The 24,225-nt window shown below is 38.7% G+C and overlaps 1 protein-coding gene across 1 annotated transcript in view; it reads right to left on the reverse strand.

The window, feature by feature from the left end:
- PAG1 (phosphoprotein membrane anchor with glycosphingolipid microdomains 1) overlaps positions 1-24,225 on the reverse strand; it is a 141,171-nt gene that overhangs the window by 62,697 nt on the left and 54,249 nt on the right. The gene's annotated exons all lie outside the window — the stretch shown is intronic.

Genomic DNA, 24,225 nt, shown 5'->3' on the forward strand with positions numbered 1-24,225 from the left:
TTCAAGTAACTGTTTTCTGAATTTGAAATAAAACAAGTGATTTGTTTGAAAAGAGCATTTATACTTTTTGGTAAGGTAAGCTGTGATTCAGTTCTGAAAATTTCTTATTAGAAGGAGACTTTGGTGCAGCATGAACAGTGTGACCTGGACGACATGCAGATCTAGCCCCGAGTCATCCCTTCACACATTCTGCTGTGGAAATGGCGAAGACGTTCAGAGAAGGAGAGGATACATGGGCGACCTCCTTTGCTCTCCCTCCTGATTCACCAGCTCCCCAGTCCTACCTGTTGTTCTGCTGTTTTTGGTGCCTAGCCCTTCCCCCAGCCCCCCTTCCTCTCTAGTTATCTTCCCATCCTCAAATAAGTCTCTCCCATATTGAACACTTACTTTACATAAGACACCATGACAAGTGCAGTGTGAAAGGGAGAGGGGTAGAGGGACGAAATGAACGAATGAATGAACGAATGAACGGATGAAAGAACGGCTGTGTTTATACTCTAAGGAGAATATCCTGGCTGTTGACTAAGATTCAGAACCTCTCAATCATTTTAACCAACTGAGGCATAATTCCCGATTTCCAACCTAATGAACGGAGTGGAACATGAGCCTTCTAGATTTGCATCTACTGATGTTCTTTTGTTAGAACCACATATTATCATCTTAGACTGTGTGTTGCTTTCCCTGATAGCAGAGTCAGCAGAATATTTATATTATCTTGAGGTATATCTATTGTTTCCCTGACAGTTTGAAAGTGAGAAACTGCTGCCTTTTGTTTGCCACTGCATTTAGCTACATTATTATTTTCTTTTAATAAGTGTAAAAAGACCAGAACAAGACACACAATCATGGGCTGTCTTCTTCTAAGCCGACTCCAGGTCTTTCTGCTGTCAATCACATCAACCAGGAGACAGCGCTTCGCTGCATGCCGGGCTTGATAGACAACTGAGTTCCCAAGCCATCGTTCCACTCTTTTATTAGACTTCAAGTCAAGCCTCCTTCTGAACCCCTGCCATGCAGATATATTTAGATGTGGATTCCAATCATAAGCCTCTCCACTTTTCCTTGTCATCATGGTCAATCCAGGGAATTCTCCTGAATTGGTCAGAAATATGAGCAAGATTTAATTATCTAAATCAAATTGCTGCAGTTAAAAGGTAAACTTTAAAGAATTAACAATTTTTTTAGAAAAGGTCAAATTCTATTAATGTGTATTAAAAATAATGTTTGGATGTGCTTTCTCTATTACCAGATATGAGCACAATCCTGATGTGAAAACTGGAGACAAGATTTGACAGTTAATTTAATAATATAAAAATGGTGCACAGTTTTGAATTTTCAGAATATACATTTTGTGACTTAAAAATATTCCAAGAAAACAAGGTCATCAAGATGCTGTGGTGCTGTCATAAGGAAAGACACATAAATCAATACTTTAGCATCCAGGAATAAACCCATAGATTTATATTGCTTCAATTATATGGCCAATTGAGTTTTTGGCAAGGGTGCCAAGTCTATTCAATGGGGAAAGGACAGGCTTTTTCAACGAATGGTTCTGGAACAACTAGACAGCCATATATAAAAGAATAAAGTTGGACCCTTAACTCAGACTACAGAAAAAGTTAATGCAAAATGGATCAAATACCTAAATGTAAGAGTGTAAACTACTGTTAGAAAAGAACCAAAGGGCTAAATCTTCATGAGCTCAGATTTGGCAGAGGCACGTGACCCCAAAAGCACAAGCCAACTAGAGAAAAAACAGATAAACTGGACTTCATTAAAATAAAAATATTTGTAATTTAAAGGACAATATTAAGATAATGAAAAGACAACCCAAAGAATAGGAGAAAATATATGCAAATCATATGTGATAAGGGATTTTATATATAGAGAATATATAAATAACTCTTATAACTCAATAACAAAAAGACAACCCAACCAAATATAGGCAAAGGATCTGAAGAGACTTTTCTCCAAAAAGATACACAAATAATCAATAAACACATGAAAAGATGCTCAACATCAGTAGCCATCAATAAAGTGCAAATCAACCACAATGAGATACCACTTCATACCTTCCTAGTGATTTGCACTTGGCCATAATAAACATGTCTAAGCTAATAACAAGTGTTCAGAGGATGTAGAGATATCAGAACCCCCATGCCCTGCTGATGGGAATGTAAAATGACACAGCTGCTTTGAAACAGTCTGGTAGTTCCTCAGAATGTTAAACAGAGAGTTACCATGGGACCCAGCAATTCCACACCCAAGTATACAGCAAAAGAAATGAAACTACACAACCACACAAAAACTTGCACATAGATATTCACAGAAGCATTATTTGTAATACCAAAAGAAGGAGAAACAATGTCCCTCAACTGGTGGATGGGTATACAGAAAATGTGGTATATCTATACAAAAAAAAAAAATTATTCAGCCATAAAATAGAATAAAATACTGCTACATGTTACAACATGGATGAACCTTGAAAACATGCTAAGTGAAATAAACCAGTCACAAAAAACATATTATATGATCCTGTTTATAAGAAATGTCCAAAATAGGCAAATATATAGAGATAGAAAGCAGATTTGTGTTCCTTAGGGCTGGGGGAGAAGGGGTGATGAAAATGTCCTAAAATTGATGGTTGTACTTTAAATGGATGACTTGTATGGTATGTGAATTGCATCTAAATAAAGTTCTTATGAAAAATAATATTCCACGGATTTGGATGTTATAAGCATCAGTCATTTTTTGGATCAATCTTAAAAAAAAATGGCAAACCCCAAAATAATTTTAGCTGGAATCATGGGAGTTGTGACACTAAGCAGATAACCTAGCTGCACTGCAAACTGTCATGCCCTGACTGGGGCAACTTGAGTATAATTCTGATAGACCAAACACTCCTTTAGGTCTCCTTTCATGTTGCTGATTATTTCCAAGGGTGATAGAGATAATTAGGTTATCGGGGTATAGAGATAATAAGGTTGATCACTGCAAATGATTATTGACCCAATCAAACAGAAATCCCATACTTTCAATATAGATTTCTTTTTCCACCAAATGGAATTTTAGGACTTCTGATACTGATGATCTAGTCAAATGTGACCTCTCCCTGAAACCCACATAACCTGTCCATGGAATGCCACGCTCAGCAGTTTCTGTTACACCTGGCTCTCTGACAGTTTTCATGAGGACGGTTGGCGACTTCTTAATACTGATGATGACATTCACAAGAAGGCCCAAGCAAGTGAACTCCAGGAGTTCAGGATGTGTTTTTACCAAACTAACCTGAACTGTTGTTCTGGCTAAAGCCACTCAGCAGAACTGAAACAGAGCTCTATTCTGGGACACTGAAACCCTGAGGGATGAGATGGGCACCTGACAGATGGCCTGAGCTGAGCCCCTGCTGGCAGTGCTGAAGAGGGTCTAAGGAAAGGAGTGTTTTCTCAAGGTTATATCCTAACAGTCTCTTCTGGGGAAGGAGTAGTGATGTTGAGAGTGTATCTCCCTGCTATCTGGGTAGACAAATACAGGGATTGAGGAGAACAGACTTCAGCAATCTACTCCAAATTCATGTCTGACTTTTAAAAACTGTAGCCGGAGGCAAGATAACGACTCAGTATGAGACTAGAATCATGAAGCTCAATTATAGATTCTCAAATTTAAAAGAAACTTAAAGGTCATCCATAAATCAACCCCACTTGATACTTGAAGCCTTTCTACAATGTCCATGACATCTCATCTATAACTGCAATGTCAAAAGGACTTGGTTAAACAGAACAGTTCAATGTACTGAGCACGGAATGAATCACAGTGCTTGGAATATAGTAATTGCTCAATATTTATTCATTGATTGAGTGAATTCATTTTTAAAAAATCAGAGTAGGCTCAAGGATGTTGCTATAATAAAACCTCTTTCACTCACAGTCCCTGAAGACAGAGAAGAGAGTAGGATTACAGGTTGCTCAAGATTGGCATACTACTGCAGCAATATTTCCCACATGCAAACATCATTCCAGTAAGTACAATACTTTATCTACGTTGCAATGGAAATAAACCAATAAACAAAACTTAGACCTGCTAATCTACCTATGCTGAATTCCCTTCCACAACAAAGGGCTTCCTCCATCCCAAGGAATCTCTTTCTGTCTCTGGGAAGTGTTGCTAAATTTGAGTTAGGAGTAAGAAAGATTCTTTTGTGCTCCAGAGGCTTAGTGGCTTCAACCTCGTTTGAGTCTTGGTTTTAACATCTAGGGCCATGCAGAACAAGTCCAATAGTTCCCCAACATGGCAACCCTTCAAATACTGGAAGACACCTATTTAAAGAAGTCCCTCTTCCCCTGCTCTTGAGCCTCTCCTTCTCTACTCCAAAGAATATGGTTTCACGTACCACCTGCTATAACTCAAAAGAACACAAAGGCTGCCAGGAGAAGGGAGTGGATCCCTGGCCAGGTCTGCTCACAAGAGCAGAGGAGGCGAACAGCCTGCTGCAGCAACAAAGCCCAACCTGGGAGGGCAGGCCAGCAACCAAGCACAACATCCAAGGAACAAGGCAACATGGACCTGATTTAGGAAATAACCCTTATCTGGGTTTTGGTGGTGGGGGTGGGTAGGAATTTTTGGGGCCCAGCTATTGCAGCGAGGCAAAGCTATCAGTAAAGAGTAAATAGGTTGGTGAAGTCAGGAGGGTCGTCGTCCATTACCATCCTGGAGGTCTAGCCACAGCAACAGAATCTAGCCACTGAGCAGTGACTCAGAGTAAGAGCCACAGTTCTCAAGAAGATCACCTGGCAAGACCAACACAGACTATGAAACCCAAAGAAGATCTTCAGTCCCAAACACTTGGTTACACAGACACAGAAAGAGCTGAAACTTGGAAGGCCAAGGAGTAGGATCATGGGAGCCTGAGAATCATCTTGGGATACCACAGCCTACATCTGCATGGCAATAAAATCGCTGGAATGTGATGTAGTCATCCCAGTGTTCACTGGGGCAATGCCATCTCAACATGGGAGATTCAGCAAACACAGCCGGCACTGGGCAAGATACTACTGCGGGCGAGGCAGAGAGACAGTGTAATTAGTGATGTGCTCCAGTGGACTGCGGGGTAGGTTTAAACAGCTAAAGTGTTTTCTGCTTTAGTCAGAACAAATTCAGATTTGGAGAGGGCAACGATGGTGCATGTAAGAGGAACAAATAGTGAGGGAACAAAGAAGGCAGGAGGAGAGGTACTGGGGGCTGGCACTGTCGTTTTCTGGATGTTCTCTTCTAAAACATCAAGCTCAAAGGCAGTTCTCCAGATAAAAAAGCACTTTATCAGTGAAGATAAAGAAGCACTTTATCAGTGAAGAGTGGAACAGGACTCTTATTTCTGTCCACCCACATTATTTAGAAGGCCAAAGATCACAGAAGCCTTTTTACCAACTACCCTGACATACATACACACACACACACGTATACACACACACATATACATATACACATGTGTGTATATGTATTAACATATATATGCATGCATATATACACAATGTTATAAACACATATTAACACACATATATATTTTTTTATATTTGACTAAAATCTAAATTTCTGTGAAATATGATGCTGCTAAGCTTTATCTCTCCTTACTGTCCCGTTGCAATTTAACTGGGGGAGCAGGGTGCTTATATTGATCCCTGTGACATTTCTGCTTCTTAGATTTGGGTCACCGTATTAAATGTCAAGATGTTCCTAATTCTGTTTCCATCAGTTTTTATATCTGTTACCTCTCCCAACTTTGGGGCATGCATTTATACAGTTTTACTCACGTGAGGCCTGATGTGGACTAAGACTGGATATGGTTAAAATACCAAAAACTTCTCTGCAGGAAGAGAGCAATTTATTTATTAATCAGTGCCCTCTAGATATAGCTACCAAATGAGTTATTAATCCAGCTAATTACACACATGCCTTATTTGTCCAAATACTAAATGTTAGCAATTTGACATACTTTTGGTAAAAACAAAAAAAAATGTATCTATAAACTAATGCATGATATTTCTCATTAACCTGTCTGAATTCCCTGACAGGTTTAATACATTATCAACATAACAGAGATCAGCCTCAAAGTACAGATATTTCATTGACATTTCAATATTCAGTCCATAGTAATCATGCAAGAAAACTGTATTAAATACGTTCAATGACACAGCAATTAAAGAGGCAGCCAAAGACAATGCATATGGGCTATGATGATGCCCTGTGCAATATTGGAAAAACATAACTAACAATGCTTCTGCCTCCCTTATCCTAGGATTCTTGTTTTCATCAGCTGCTCTTCTCCCCTTGCTAAGCTCCCTCATCTTTCCTGGTTGCTTTTTCTTGCTGCTTCTCCCAGCTGTGCCTCTCGTTTTTTCCACTCCCCAGCTGCTTTGGCTCACACTTTCAGCCTCCCTGGTATTTACTGTGTTAACAGTTCTAGTCTTCATGCCATCTGATGTCTCCTATTTCATTTTTAACACACTTGAACAGCTGAAATCCCTGATGTATGCAAAGCAGAAGTCCATTAAAAGAGGGTTTTCTGGGTTTTATTTTTATTTTTTTTTCATTGAGTACAGAAAAAAATGGAAGCAGCGAGAAGGGGTAGTTCACAGAGCTGCCAAAAGAGGCCACTGTGAAGATAAGATGAAGGCAAAATATAATAATAATCAGATTTCTTTAGGCATCAAAAAGATTATAAGTATGACACTGGAAAAATAGTTCCTTTTGTAAATCCTCTTCAGTGGTATGGTTTAATGAAAACTCTGTAATCCCCTTTCCAACAGGAACATAACTTTCTTGAATTCTAGGAAGCTGATGATAAAAATCCTTAACGATGTATCCTTACACTATCTACAACATACAGGACTCAGGTAAGACAGATACAGTTATAATACCTACATTGGGTTTTTTAAAATGACATTTTATTAGCAAAAACTCTTCTATTTCTAAGTATGCTACCTGGAAAGAGGCTTAAAATGCCATGATTTAGTATAAGCCTTATCTGTATGCATCCATCCCAAGTGTGGCTTGGATATGAATTCCTTGCACTTTCAATATCAGCAGAGAAATAATGAAAATGACCAAAGTGTTCAACAGGAAAATAAATATTTCTTGTTGGCACAGAATAGAATAGTTTATAATGTGCAGCATGATGTATTTAAGAGAAGTTCTATAGCATGCTTCTCGGGCATCTGAATACAAAGCAAGATTAGATTCAGTACTTAAATGTTGCTTGAATGAATAGAAAACATAATAAATTGACTCCTCTAATTATTAGTTTATAAATTGATAGCAAAAAACAGATTTTAAAACATCTTCTTTTAGGCAATGTAAATAAGCACAAGATACTAGCCAGCATACCTACAGAGCATATTCATTCAGTCTTTCGTTCATTTTCTTTATTCACCTGTCATGCTACTTCCTTGCTTATGAATACAATGACCAAAAAGTAAATATTATTCCAGTCCTTTCCACTCTGCACATTTAGGAACTTTCTTTTGGACTGGGACTGTAGCTGTCTAGAGCTTTGGCTTGTCTTGGCCTAATGCACATGCCCTATCCTGCCACTGTGCATCACGGGCAGCTAACTGGGTAGCCACCTGGAACACTGCGTTGCTTCTCACAGAGCCTCAGGTCTGCCTCAGGCCTTTCCTGATGAGAAACAGTTCTCTGACTTCTGAGTTATCTAATCTTGGGATCACTCAAGGGGTTATGGGGTTGGAGGGTTGCTGCCCCAGCAGAAGTTGTGTGAATGGGTATGCATGTCAGTGGCGAGAGGCAGGCTAGAAAGACTTCCCTTTCCCCAGGTCTGAGCCACAAACATAACCCAGGCCACTTTTCCTTACCTTCACCTCCACCTCCATTGTGGTGGCTTAGCCATTTCACCTATGCTACCTATGCTTCTTCCCCTAATCAGGTGATCTGGTGTTAGAGCTGGTGCAGAAAAACAAACAAACAAACAAACAAGCAAAAAAAACTCATCCAAAGATTCTTCTGCAATGCCATGTCTAGATGAGGCATATCAAAATGCTTGCTTAAATGTGGAATATTTACGATATAGCTACATATGTATAAGAAGACATTAACCAGTTATCATGTATGACTGTTCTTCAGTACATTATTATTTTTTAAGGTTCTTCCATTTATTTACTATCTAGAACATATTTCCTTCAAACTGATTGTTTATAGAACTAATTGTTATTATGTATACCCTATGTTTTACTTTATTGTTTTGATATCCCGACTAATGGCATTTTAAGTGACATGTGAAATTTGGACTTTACTACTGCAGACCTTTGGCTATCTAGTCAAAGAAGGAATATGGGCTCTTCTGATTGATCAAATAAGGGTGGAAGAGGAAAGAGAAGAAGGAAATAAGAGAAGAAAGGAGAAAGAAAAATCAGATGTGAAAGACTGTAAACTCCCTTGTACAAAGGCACAATGTCTATTACAGCTGGTAAAAATCATGACAACAAACACTCCCGAGGGTAACATGGCTGCATCTTGCATGGAAAACTGAAGCAGCAGACAGCAGTTTCCACATTAATCTGCCAAAATGGGGAAAATTAGTGTCACCCACAAGACTAGAAAGAAGAAACAAAGAAACAAAAACACCCCTTGAATTTTAACCAGGAGAGTGAGGAGCAAGAAAGATAGGAGCAGCCTCCTCCCTGTAAAATCACTTTTTTTTTTTTGTCTGCCATCAACAGGTGTTGCCATGGTAACTATCCTGTAGTTAAGAAGTAGTAGAGGCAAAAAAATCTATACAAAACCACAATAGAGGGACACAATAAGAGAGATGTGTTATAGCAAAACTAACCTCAGACCTACCAGAATGAGCAGCCAGAGGTTTGACTGGCCATTTACCAGATCTTCACATTATTTGAAAGAGATGCTGGAAGGAGAGAAGATGTCAGCCCAGACTATGGTCTCGGGAGGAACCAACACCAGGGAAGTATTGTGGGGGCTGCTGTGGCTCTCCATTTGTCTTCAGTTCCACTTTATATCCCTATTCCCATTTGTACATTTTAGCTGTTTGATGACTTTGCGGAGGAAAGCTGCAATTGTGCTGTGTTATGTCTGGAAACTTCTAAAAAGTAAACATATCACTGAATGACTTCCTTGATTACACTTCTACCTCTTTTAGGTAGTACATTTAGTAATAATTTCTCTGTTTTCTCCCCTTCAGATGGAGAAGCTTATGATTGCATGCTACGAGTTAGTGAAATAATTCATAGCTAATTCTTCTTATGAACAAATATCGCCAATATTTGTCAGCCAGATACCAAGAAATACCTCAGAGCCTGGCGGGGATCAAAACCTCATTTCTTTGGCTCTTTCTCTATTGCTCACGGCTCATGATAATACCCATAGTTAGTATCATGAATGAGGAAATAACACTATTTCCGAAATTAAATTCTGCATTTTCACTTTGTAAGCTATTGTTGCTGGTCTCCCAAAGGGCGCAATCTTAATCCCTTTGTCTACCAAACTTCTTGTTGTTCAAATGACCAATCTGCTTTATAAATAAATAACATAGATTAGCATACTTTGCTAACTTCTGTGATTCTTCAGGATTAAGGCAGCTGACAGAACAAGATTTGGGAAGATAAAGTCTGAAAGGTTTAGCTCGAGAGACAAATCCATGGGGTACCAACTATACTCTGCTGAGGCCGAGCAGGCATCGGTGTCATAGAAAACACAGAGCCTATGCCTCAACAGCCAAGGCTCTCGCCCATTTCTGGGACTCAACGTCCCCTTCCATAAAGACATGGAGGCATTACATCATCCAAAGGGTCAGTGTGAGGCTCAAACGAGATAATGCTGTGAAAGCATTTGGTCACTAACTGCAAACCACTAGGCATATACAAGCTGATTTGGAAATATGGTTGTCACTTGTTTTTCAAGCTTTCTGCTATGTTAACATCACCTTTAACACACTTTTTTATGATAAAATAAGTAGGCCATGACAATTTTCACAAGATAATTTTGGCAGAAAATCTTTTTCCTCTTAATCATTTGGAGGTGCTCATCAGATTTAGAAACCATTTTCTTCTATGAGTTCTCTTTCTTTAACTTTTTGTTCAGGCTAGTAGATTTGTATCACAGGGTGGGTAGGTGTATGTGTGCGTAAAAGAGAAAGAGCGGTGAGGAAGAGAAGGAGGAACAGGAGAGTCAGGCAGAGATGGGAAAACACAGAGAAGAACAAGTAAAGGTGTTAAAGAAGAGAAGGGGTAAAGACTTTTCCCTCCCATTTCAGAGATAAGTACCTATCCCTGAGGTGTTACTTTGTTTGCAATTTATGGATCACTAGGGATAAGTCATAGGTGGCCATTTTGGTGGCTGTATACACTCTTTAGCAGAAGAGATTCTGGGAATGACATTAATTTCTGCAACTGGCTCTCATCTCATGGCACTGTTTCTCCATTCTTATGCTGATGGGCTCCACCAATCATAGTTGAAGATGCATAAAACCTCCTATTTCTCAAACTAACACTCCTAGACCCCTTTTACAATAAAATACATACTCTGTCTTTTTTTTATTAATAGCTCCCTTTAAAATGTTGCGCTTTTGCTTCTGAGTGTTTTGAATTCATGCTCCCCTTATCCCATCCCTTCCACCCCTCCTCTACTTTCCCATCTTTAGCACCCCACTGTACACCACATTCACCCACTGGTGAAGTCTTGAGTCTCATGGATTCTGTCTCCTTAAATGTTATAGTAAATGTCCAGTTTTGGTATACTGCATGCTTACTGAAAAAGTTCACAGAACACACAGGATATAGAGTATTATGTTTTAAAAAAGAATATTCCTTTTCACTATATTCCCTAATCCCACAGGTAAGCACTGTTAGAGTTCAGTACAATACTTTAAAAAGGTCTGGAAAGATAGAAAAATCAAAAGGTTCTTTCTTTCTTTGTTACATATATAGTACCCTATACTAGTCACTGTTCAACAGTTTCATTGTGTTCATTTACTGTGTGTTAGAGAATGTTCCATGTCAGTACATATAGGGTTATCTCATTCCTTTTAGTAACTATAGAACATTCAATGAATGGTGTGGTTATACTATAATTGGGCATTTTGTGCCAATGGATACTTAGATTATTTTTGGTTTTCCTCAATTACAAATGACATTACAATGATTAGTCCTGCATATATATTTCAGCACATGAGTGAGTATAGATAGGATTCCTAGACATGGAGTTGCTGAGTCAAAGGGCATGCACACTTTCATCTTATTCTCCTGCTCCTTACTGACCTAAAACCAAAGTTTTATTAATATATGGTATGTAACGGTAAAAGGGAATATAATCCTTTATTCTTCTGGGTTTCACCGCGAATCAATTCATTTCTTTTAGTGCCTTCTGGGAATTCTTAAATATCCTTCTCCACTGGTGGTTTTTCTCCCTGACTTTCTAGTCCTGCTGTGCATGTGCAGATTTCTTTTTCTTCTTCTTTTTAAACTTGAAGAATCTGGAGTGTGAAGGATAAAGTAAACAGCCCACAAGGCTTCTTACGCGGTCAAGGCCAAGAGGTTCCCAACTACTCGTGCCCTTTTTGCATTCATCCTCCACACAACTCTCCAAGTGACTTTCTGAAATGCAAATATTAACACTTGACTTCCCTGCAATAAGATCTGAATGCCTGGGGGCAGTGATGGGTTGAATTTTGTCCCCTAAAAAATGTTAGAGTCCTAACCCCCAGTACCTCAGAATGTGACTTCATTTGGAAACAGGGTTCTTACAAAGGTAATCAAGTTAAAATGAGGTCACTAGGGTAAGTCCTAACCCATTAGGATTGATGTCCTTACATAAAAGGTGGAAATTTGGATACAGAAACAGATGTGCCTAGAGGGAAGCAGATGTGAAGAGGCACAGGGGACACACCATCTGAAGCCAGAGGCAAAGGCTGGAATTTTGCTGCCACAAGCCAAGGAATGCCTGACCTACCAGAAGCAGGAAGAGGCAAGGAAAGATCCATCGCCTGCAGGCTTTGGAGGGAACATGGTCCTGCTGACATCTTGATTTTGGACTTTTGGCATCCAGAACTGGGAGAAAATACACTTCTACTGTTCTAAGCTACCCAATTTGCTGTACTTTGTTACAGCAGTCACAAGAAACTAAAACAGTGGGTCAAGTCCAACTCCTTAGGGATCTCACCTAGCCGCTTTCACACACTGATGCACAGCCTCAGAATCCTCCTCACAACCTCTCCTGCAACCACCCTACTGCCTTATCTGCTCACATCCAAAGGCTCTAGGATGCTTCCTATGTCGGTGCATTTGAACACACTGGTCTCTCTACCTAAATGTGCTTCTCCCATTCCCTAAGCATGACTACTGTTCCATTGCTTATCTGCAGCTCCACCTTCTCCATGAGCTGTTTCTGGCACCCCTCCCCACCAGTTTCCCTGGGCATAACTGGCTGTCCTTGTGAGTGCCCCCTATGCAGCACCTGGAGTATTTTGATGTTATTTTGCACTCGCTTGTTTATACATACCTATCACCCACTTCTACGCTGCTCCTTGAAAGTAGAGCCATTCAGCCGGGCGCGGTGGCTCAAGCCTGTAATCCCAGCACTTTGGGAGGCTGAGACGGGCGGATCACGAGGTCAGGAGATCGAGACCATCCTGGCTGACACGGTGAAACCCCGTCTCTACTAAAAAATACGAAAACTTAGCCGGGCGAGGTGGCGGGCGCCTGTAGTCCCAGCTACTCGGGAGGCTGAGGCAGGAGAATGTCGTAAACCCGGGAGGTGGAGCTTGCAGTGAGCTGAGATCTGGCCACTGCACTCCAGCCTGGGCGACAGAGCGAGACTCCGTCTCAAAAAAAAAAAAAAAAAAAAGAAAGTAGAGCCATTCAATATCTCCTAGCAAACTCACCGCACACAGAATGTCCAAAGTGGGATTTCACTAGGTGAGCCATACATCAGTGCCATAAAAATATAACAGCTGTAAGAAATGTATCATAATTTTTTATTTTGTTAAACATGCCTCATGCAACAAGGTAGAGTATGTCAGGCTGACTGCAAATGACTGATGCTGATAATGGCTGAAGAGTACTTTCCTGGGCACTGAATTTGTGGCTATTTTCAGATTATTATTTTTGATGACATTCATTCTTCTGATCAATATCATTTAGAAACTAGATTTTGACATCAGATACTGTGAACTCTAACAGCTCCAATCATTAAATATATGTGTCTGGATAAAACCGCACTATGGTGCTTAGTCTCTGATGTCCACTGACTATCTCCTTCATTTAAGAACAGCTCACTAGAGACAGAAAGTACATCAGTAGTTGCCTAGAGCTAGAAGGAGTGTGAGATGGGGAAACTGGAGGTGGGGTGACAGCCTAGGGGTGAGGGGTTTCCTTCTGGGGTTATGAGAATGTTCTAAAATTGATTGTGGTGATGGTTCCACAGCTGAATATACTGAAAGTCACTAAACTGTATACTTTAAATAGGTGAATTGTGCCGTATGTGAAAGATACTATATCTCAATAAGTTGTTTCTTTAAAAAAGAGTGGTTCATTCAACCCATCCCAAACTACAAGGATTTCTGTTAAAACAAGCCAATTCTTTCACAGACAAAATAAAATAGACCTTCTGCATTAATAAAAAAGAAAAATACTGCAGCCTGTAATGTTTATAGCATCTGAAAGAAAACTTGACAGATAAGGATACCTCACGTCAGACCCATTTACTCTGAACCATCCCATTGCTTTAGCACTGGCCATGTAACAGCATAACTTGACCTCACAACTTTCCTTCTGTCTTACATTATCCTGATTCTCTCCTCTTTTTCTCTGTGTCATTAGGGATACTCTTATGTCAGTAAGTATTAGAGCTGGGAAGGAATTAAGACATTCATTTGGTTCCAAAGCCCTCATTTTACAGATGATACAATGACAGCCAAGAAGAGAATCCTAAAAACCTACCAAACTTTTGGTCTTGGAGAGGGTATCGGTTACAGAGTGAATCCAATGACCTCTGTGCAAGGCAGTAATATTTGTCAGTGTGTCGGGCAAAAGAACGCATCTCTAATGCTTTGCAAACTGTTTCGTAAGCCTTCCAAATAAATGAAGTATTGGATGACTAAAAGCACACATCCTGGTGCTTATGCATAAACTGTTTTACGGATCAGTTTCAGTTTTTACCACCTATCTTGTGACTGCTTGTCCCATCTCCCCAGTGAAATTTCAAACTTCTCCATGATAGGAAAGGCAGCTGATGTGTCCTTTCCCCCTTCTCTTATCACCGTTCGATACCCAAAGCATTCAGCAAAGAGTTAACATTCGCTTTATGGGTACAAGATAGACCTATAGCAGAGTTCCATATCAAAATGTTTTTTCTTTTTAGTAACATTGTTTTGGGGCAAACATAATTTAACGCATGGAATAACAAAATCTATGTAGTAATCACATAATTGATTGCAACCACTCCTGGAAGCCCCGTTTCTAAGGTCTTTTTTTTTTTTTTTAATTTCCAATTTTTATTTTAAGTTCAGGGGTACATGTGCGGGATATGCAGGTTTATTACACAGGTAAACGTGTGCCATGGTGGTTTGCTGCACAGATCATACCATCACCTAGGTATTAAGCCCAGCATCCATTAGTTATTCTTCCTGATGCTTTCCCTTCTCCCACCCCCCAACCCTCTGGCAGGTCCCAGTATATGCTGTTCCCACCATGTGTCCATGTGTTCTCATTATTCAGCTCCCACTTATTAATGAGAACACTTGGTATTTGGTTTTTTCTTCCTGTATTAGTTTCCTGAGGGTAACGGTTTCCTGCTCCATCCCTGTCCCTGCAAAAGACATGTTCTCGTTCCTTTCTGTGGCTGCACAGTACTCTATGTTGCATATGTGCCACATTTTCTTTACCCAGTCTCTCACTGATGGGCATTTAGGTTGATTCCATATCTTTGCTATTGTGAATAGTGCCGCAATGAAGATACGTGTGCATGTATTTTTATAATAGAACAACTTACATTTCTTTGGGTATATACGCAGTAATGGGCTTGCTGGGTCAAATGGTATTTCTGCCTCTAGGTCTTTGAGGAATCACCACACTGTGTTCTACAATGGTTGAACTAATTTACCATCCCACCAACAGTGGAAAAGCATTCCTTTTTCTCTATAACTTTGCCAGCATCTGTTTCTTGACTTTTTAATAACAGCCATTCTGTGATGTGAGATGGTATCTCATTGTGGTTTTGATTTGCATTTCTCTAATGATCAGTGATTTTGAGTTTTTTTTCATATGTTTGTTGACTGCATGAATGCCTTCTTTTGAGAAAAGTCTTTATTTTGGTGGAATGTATATAATAATCACTTAAACAGAAACAGAAGCCTTTAAAATCAAAAGGCTCTTGTCTCATGCGTCTGGGCATGACCCGGTAAGCAGGATTCCACAGGGTCCACTCAGACGGACACACACTACAAACTTCAACTTTAAAAACTATCTCAGAGCTAAATGTCTTTCAGAGGTAGCTTCTAATGTAACCACAAACAAATTTTTCCCGTGGTAAAGGAAATAGCTTCTCTCTGCAACATGTCCTTACATAGGTCATATACTCAGGAAATTATAGGCTCTTTGCTATCGAAATCTGATGATTAGTCATGGAGTTCAACATATAATTGGAGAACCATACTTAAATGTAATTAGCCAAGATAAACTATAGAGAGAATCATGCAAATATATGAAAGCCATTGTTAAGAGTTCAGCGTTCTAGGATACAATAGAGAAAAAAGTAAACCTCTCCTACACATGTTCACAAATAAGTACTCAAATGCACCTCTTTCAAATGCACCACTTCCGAAAGCTCCCTGGGTAAGGAACTCCCTAGTTCCTATGGTTAGAACTTTCCAGCCCACTGTAACCTGATTCACCAGCCTTGACTTCTTTCCAATACAAACTCACCGTCCCTGCTTGCACCTTTGCTGATACCATTCATGCCTAGAATGTTCTTCCCCCTTCTCCCCTGACCACTCAGTTCTAAGTCCTGACTGTACTTTTTAGCAAGGCTTGTTCTTTTCTTTCTGCCCTTAGATTCTGCCCAGTTCACTTGACATCAAATATTATATTACCTGTCTTATATTAGGGGAGAATTCTTTTTTCCCTACACATTTCAAGCACATAACACCTCTCTTTCCATCTCTTCATTTACTCCACCCAAAGGGAGGTTGAGTGACATACATGCCTAATGGGCAATTTGAGGAAGCATCTCCTGGACTCAGCTCTTGCCTTCTCTCTGTAGGGAGCAGGGCTACCATCCAGGAGTATGAATTCTCCTCTGATCCTCCAGCAAATAATTTGAGTTGATTCTTTGGGCCCACAGAGGCCTGCCCCAGCTGCTGTGACCTGTGCTTAATTCCTGGGTTCCATATTAGGAGAACAAATAAACCATGCCCTGCAGCCTGGCCTTTACAGATAATAAGGGTGATGTTTGAGCCTTATCTGACAATGATTTTATCTTATCTCTTAGTTTTTCTCAGAACTTGGGAAATTCAGGGTGGTTGTCATTATTATGATTTACATCAATGACGCCAGCATCATTCATATATATAAACGTACATACATTTATTAGATGATCTTAAAAGCTGACGTGAAATTGTGTCCCATATCCCTACCTGGACAGTTCTGGGTCATGTTTCATAAGTCTTTGCAGCCCAGTGTTTCATTGCAATATATAATATACAGTACAAACAAACTCAAATGGGTTAAATCATTAATATATCATCAATTAAGGACATAAAGAGAAAATAAAACAAAATTTAGGACTATAATACTTGTGATTCTGGCTAATGATTATGACTTTATTAATGCATTTTTGGTGTCATTTAGAAGTGCTAGCATACAATCATTACAGGCAGGGTGAATATAAAATGAATACATGCTCTATACTGTGATCCTGCAAAGCAAACCTAATTGCACATTGAGCAAGAAGAAAGAATAAAAGGTAAGGCATATACCGATTGATTTTCTTCATCAAAACCCACAAAACCTCGCTTCAACAAAGCCTGTCATTAGCTTCACAACAAATCTAAAAGTGAATTTTATGTGACATATGTCCTAATCTAATTTCCAAAGAAGTGACAGCAATAAGCTAGCTTCTCATTTACTTACATCTGAAACCTTTATACTATGTGCTACATTATCTTTTGCCGACTCCTAATCACATGTACACAAAAAGCTATTAATGTACAATGCTGCAGAGAAGTAATGATTTATTTGTCTATGTATGTTTTTCAATGTCCACCTATGAAAATGCAAAAGTAAACTAGGTACCTAAAGGAATTACAATTATGCCCAAAGAAATATAGGGTTTAAAAAATGCTAAGTGAAATAATTTATGATAAATTGCTAATATGTCCTCAATTTTACTGTGAGTGCATTAGCTTATTTTAAATATACATTTGTTGAATGCTAACTGGATGCTAATATTAACAAACACTGGGCACTAACAAGCAGCACATAGCAAAATAATAATAATAATGCCAGAAAGGATTCCTTATATCACCATTTTCCAGTTTTCTAAAATGTGCCACACATTTTCCCTTTAATTCTCACAGTCTTCCATTAAAACGACAGGAAACATCGCCATGCCTATTTTACAAATGGGTAAACTGAGACTGAGAGGTTCAGTGATATTACTGAGGACTAACAGGGCTGGTACTCCAGTCTAGACTGCTGACTCCCAGTAGTTAATCATTCATTTGGAGATTCAATAAATATTTACTGAGTACCTACCATACAACAAACCCCACGGTGGGACTGGGGATAGAGAAGGTCCCGCCCTGCTCTCCTCGTCTCTCCCCCAGTCTGCCCCATTTGACACAGGATGGCAAGTTTAATGTACTATTTTCATTTTATATATGGATAAAAACAAAAATTAACTTGTAAATATTTTTCCTATGAAAACAAAACTAGGGAAAACTGCCTTAAAGTTAATACAACATAATCATTACTTTATAACTTAAACATGTTTCACTGCTATTCCTCAATGCTCAAAACAGAATGATAGTGTTTCAATTAAAATTGAGACTGGAAATTAAAAATATTCTTTGGCATTTTGCAATGAGGCATTTAATCCTCTTATCAAATGAATGAGAATTTAATCACATAAATTAGTCTACCTCATTGATATACCCAAATGCCAGAATTTATCTAATAAAGCAAACTTCGATGTAAACATTCACAAGAAGAGTGGTAAGAATGTGGCTGGAGAAGACCCTCTTTGAAATTCAGTTTTGAGTTTTATGCTTCTAAAATCACAGGGATCTGAGGCTCCAGCACCATGCTGCAGTTCTCAAGTCACAATTTTAGTATGAAGTTACCCCTTCATAAGTGTAGCTGTCATAAAATGCCATGACAAGATGTGGGAGAGAGACCAAAGCTTAGTCCTGAAATGAAAAAATAAATGGTACTCACAGTCCTTTCCATCTATATTTGCCTATAAGTTAATTCATGTGTGGTAAATACATTTGGATTTAAGGCATTTGGATTCCTTCCAGATAGGAAAACAGACAGACAAGCAAACCCAGTAAGGCAATGTAGAGAAATCCACTGAGGCAATGAAAGGAGAAAAGTAGGTGCTTGAGTCCATCAGCTGGTGAGTCAACTCCACAGTCACATCCCCACATTCCTGCTGCATGAGCTGGCAGAAGCCAGTAGAACATGTGCTCATTCCAAAAGAAACACAAACTCACTGCCTTCCACCTCCCAGAAACATCAGCCTTATATAATTGAACAAGTAGAGAAGGTGGCCAAAGTGAATTTGAGTTGCCCATATTCTTCTACCACTCTCTTTCTCTACAGGATTGTGACTTTACATTTGTCTTACATTTTACTTTTCTTGAGATAAAGCTTATACATATATATGCCTCTTAATGAATGCAGCATTATTTCTTATGCTGTCTTTCTTACAGATGGATGGGTTTTTCTCCATCCATCTGTAAGCTGTCTCTGATACTGAGTGCTGGGCTGGATGACGTGATGCCAGCTCTATCACATGCCCAAGTTAAGCCTGAAGGCTCTGCTCTTATGTAAAATGAGCACTACTGGATTAGTGTCCCTATTAGATGTGATAAGAGGAAATAGAAAAATGAGAACAGAGAAGTCCTAATTTACATGAATCACAGCCAGGTGCTCTTTAAAAACGACTTAAGATTTTTGAAACCATCAGCCCCAAACTGTCACATAAATTTCTATAGATTGGCACATCTACTTAGGTATTTCTCTGTTTGTGTTTGATTAATTAGAAATCTAAATCTTCTGTTCATCTTCCCACCTTTTTTTGGCTTATTGCACATATATAAGATTTGGGCAACCCAGGAAAAGAAAAACATCAGAAGAGACCTAATTTATAAATGGATCTTACTCCAAAAATTCATCTTTAAGTCATTAGGAACACTGAACATCCTTTCTCATTAGAATGATGAGAAAAGGAGGGTTTTTACGTTCTTAAGACAAACAGGTCATAACAATTTTTGTAAAGTTAAACAACTTTATAGAAAACAGAGAAACCAATGAACATTAAACTCTATTGTACTCTGATATTTCCTTTGATTTTTAATTTTATGTAAATATTTAGCAAGTTGCCTTCAGCAAATATAGTGTTATGTACCATTTTCAGTTACATACAAAATGCATTTCTATGTTTCAAAATAGCCTGCATAAATCATTTTGAAGACTATAAACTATTAAATATTTTTATATCCTTAGTCATGTCCTCATTGTTGAAGCAAGTAGTTTCCAAATTTTCATTTTCATAGCTAAAACCTATTTAAAGACTTGAAAGTGATTTATATATGAGACTCTGTGTCGAGACTTTAAGTGCCACCCTCTAGCTTAGGTGGGAGGCCAGCCAAGGGCACCTGCACTCCCAGCAGAAGGCACAGTGAAATCCTAAGTTCAGTAGCCCCCACCGCTGCATGAGGCTAGTTGACAAAAAGGGCATTGAGACAGTATTTTAGCTTACCATCCTTAATTACTTACTTTTTTCCTTCTAAGTATTTCAGCTATTTTGCAGACTGACGGTGGGTGGCATTTTTCTCTAAAGCAGAACGTAAAATCATCCTTAATTTGACAGTGATTGAGTTACACTGCTTCTTTACATGGCTGATCAAAATATAGCTTTAAAAGTCTACAGATAATTAAAATTTCAGGAAGTATTTGGAGAAGCTTATTAATGTATTACATAATCATTAACCACAGAAATATATTAATCTTTAAGATCAATTGTAAGCACAGGGAACTATTATTCTTGGGATTATTTTGGGAGAACGAACTCAAATCCCTGTGCTACACAAAGGCTAATGTCTTTGCTCAGAGGATTAGAATGAATTTATTACCTCTGCTTTTGACTTAAATGCTATAAACATCTCTGTTGTTCTTGGAAAACAAAGGCTGCTCCTGCATAATTTTTCAGATAAAGAAACTGAAATTAAAGTACTATGAAAATATTTGCTGGATAGAACAAATGCCAAGATCAAAGATGCTAAGACACTGAGTGGATATTTATTATCCCCACTAATCCTTTCGTATTTCAAAGTTTATTTATTTTTACTATGCTCTTCTGTGCTCTTCATCAGTTATTATAGCATAATTGTAATTGTAAATTCATAAAAGAGAATGCAGAGTTAATAAGATCATGAGCTTTGGAATAATATTCAAGTAATGTTGATGAAAATGAACATGAATGTATTATCTGAATATATTCTTTGGATGAACAAGAAAAAATGATAATCTGATGTTAGAACTTTAACTTCTTACTCTACCAGCCAAGGAGGCCCTGAATAAATAAATGAGATTTAATTTTAAAACATAAATGATGAATAACTTTGAAGTGACAACTCAATAAATCGTATACCCATGTTCTTTTCCATATATTCCAGTAATGACTACAAATTTTACAATATTCTGACTTTCTAGCATTCTTTAATTCTTACTTGTGAAATACTATCTAAAGTCGAGAAATGGATTCATATTTCCATGGCTTACTGGATGGAGACAGACCATAGTTATTTCTCATTGAATACACCTTAAAGCGACTTCTGACGGACTGTCAAAGGAATTTCTGGTCTAATCACACATGGTGACTGAGAATACTAGAATGATCATCATTGGTTACTTAGAAGCCTAGGTTGCTGTCTTCAAAAAGTGTATGTATTCAGGATAATCAATGAACAGGCCTTTTGAAGAGATCAGGCATGAGCAATAAAAAGGGGTGATATACCTTGGGCATATCGTGGTGTCATTAACTGGGATAGGAAATTCAGGAAGAGGAACTGATTTCAGGGTGGGAAATGGACATTTGAAGAAATCAGGTTGGAAAATGTTGATTTTAAGGTAGATATGGGGCATGAAGAAATTTGGTGGGTGGCTAAATTTAGGAATCAAGATCTTATGAGAAAGGCTGAAAGTAGTGAGCAAGATCAGGGTATGTGAATGCTTTCTGTAAAGGGCCAGAAAGTAAACATTTTAGGCTTTGCAGGCCATAGGCTCTCTCACAACTACCCAACTCTGATAGTGTTGCACAAAAGCCACCATCAACAGTAGCTAAAGGATGAGTGTGCCTGTGTTCCAATAAAACTTTATTTACAAAACTAGGTGCCAGAATGTATTCAGCTTGCAGGTCATAGTTTGCCAACTCTAAATTAGATGGCAAATGAAGTCCTTGGAATGGATAAGATCACCCAGGAAGAACATATGTAAGACAAATTTCTATGCTATGAAATTTGAAAACATGTAATTGTGAATTTCCATTCAGTTCAATAAGGATATATCCCATACACAAGGCCTTGCAGTCAGACAGATGGTTCCAAAACCCTGGCTCTGATTCATACTGACTGTGTGAGAAATGGGGCAAGTTATTTAACCTCTGAGGCTCAGATGCCTTGACTGCAAAATGAGGATAATGACTCTAACAGCTAACATAAGGCACAGGGTTCAAGAGTATATTAGTATTTCTATCAATCCTCAGAATGAGATAGTATTATCTGTTTTACAGATGAGTATACTAAGGCACGGGGGGCAGGAAAACACATCTAAGTGAGACAGCTGGTAAGTGGTGATAGAGGTCTGATTCCAGCCCAAAGAGTCGGCCCTATACCCCTCACTCTCAGTCATACCTACATTTCAAAAGCTCATGATGAAGACTGGATGGGAGAAGGGAGAATGTGTTATCACTGTCCTTGGTGTGTAGAAAGAACCCAATGTGGTCATTATTATTATTATAACCTTGAGGCACATCAATAGTTTAAGGATATAATGACTAAGCCAAGGTCAGTCCTGTTCAAGACACTATCTCATCTCTGAATTAATATCTTTTTTGTTGTTGTTGACCGAGGGTCTTGCTCGGGAGTGCGGCGGTGCAATGATAGCTCATTGCAGCCTACAACTCTTGGGCTCAAGCGATCCTTCTGCCTCAGCCTCCCAAACAGGTGGGACTACAGGAATGTACCACCATGCCCTGCTAATTTTTACTTTTTTTTGTAGAGACATGGTCTCACTATGTTGCCCATATGGTGGTGCCATTAACTGGGATAGGAAATTCAGGAAGAGGAACTGATTTCAAGGTATAAAATAAACATTCGAAGAATTCAGTTTGGTAAATTAATGAAATGAATGAATTCATCCCAGGGATCATATTTTTTTGAAAAATTAAGAACTGACTTTAATCCCATCTTAGCAATAACTGATAGTTAAATACATTTAATAACTGAGTGTGTTTCATGTGATTATTAAATTTTTCAGAAATGTTTGGAAAAATGGTATCACTGGTAAAATATACTAGAATATCAAAGTCCAGTCTTTTACTTATAACTTAAATCCCTTTTTCTTTTTAATTAATGACTTTTCTTGTACTTCTTCCTACCATATATATAAATCCTTTGATAGCCATTGTTTTACATATCAATAACAAAAGCAAAAATAACTCCAGTCCCATTAGTTAAACTCCTTGTCTAGCAGAAGGGACTACATAAACTGATAACGGTAAATACTGCCTTAAGGGAGGTATCAAAAACTTGCCAAAGGAAGTGAAATGGAACAGATTAGGGAACTTTATGCAGAGAAGAGGAGATTTGAGCCGGACCTTAGTGGATATGTAGGAATTGTTCGGTGAGAGATTTCTTTGTTCATTTTTCCCCAATCCTAATACTAGTTCTGCTAAGATGAAATGCTTGTTAAACTGTAATCTACCATGGACCCAAAAAGGGACCTGTAGATTCTTATAGCAGTTCTGAACAACAGCAGCACAAAGAAAAGAAACCATCCTTCTGCAGGTTTCAATGTGTGTACATAAAGGAGAATAAAGCAAAATTTACTAGGAATACTTGGGAAAAACAAATTTTAAAATGCCAGGCAAGTGGTAATAAAAGCTGATACTATTTTCTTTCCTAACATCGCCACTTAGGGGAAAGACAGACTGAAAATTAACAATAGAATTGATTTGGGGGTCCTTTTAAAGCTGGTGGTGTGCGCCTGTAGGAGGCTAAGGCAGGAGGATCACTTGAGCCCAGGAGTTGGAGGCTGTACTGAGGTATGATTACACCATTACACTCCAACCTGGGCACCACTGCAAGACTGTTTAAAGCTGGTATTAGAAATTCAGACCAGGCCTGGTGGCTCATGCCTGTAATCACAATGCTTTGGGAGGCCAAAGTGAAAGGATCACTTGAGACCAGGAGTTTGTGACCAGCCTGAGCAACATAGAAAGACCCCGTCTTTACGAAAGACAAAAAAGCAGCCAGGCATCATGGTGTGCACCTGTAGTCCCAGCTACTTGGGGAGGCTAAGGCAGGAGGGTTGTTTGAGCCCAGGAGTTGGAAGCTGCACTGAGATATGATTATACCATTGCACTCCAACCTGGGCAATAGACAAGGTCATGTCTCAAAAAAAAACAAAAACAAAAAACCAAAAAATGGATCTTCTTAATTCAATAAGTGTTCTATATAACTATTTCTTTAATAATTGTTGGCATCTTAAATATATACTTCATTGCAAAATGATTAAATACAGTTGTCCCTTGGTATCTGGGGGACTGGTTCCAGAACCCTCCTCAGATACCAAAATCCCCAGACACTTAAGTATATATACTGAAGTATATATATATATATGAAATGGCATAGTATTTGCATATAAACTATACACATCCTCCCATGTACTTTAAAACATGCCCAGATTACTTATAATACTT

The sequence above is a fragment of the Theropithecus gelada genome, chromosome 8, assembly GCF_003255815.1.
Source record: "Theropithecus gelada isolate Dixy chromosome 8, Tgel_1.0, whole genome shotgun sequence".
Taxonomy (NCBI): domain Eukaryota; kingdom Metazoa; phylum Chordata; class Mammalia; order Primates; family Cercopithecidae; genus Theropithecus; species Theropithecus gelada.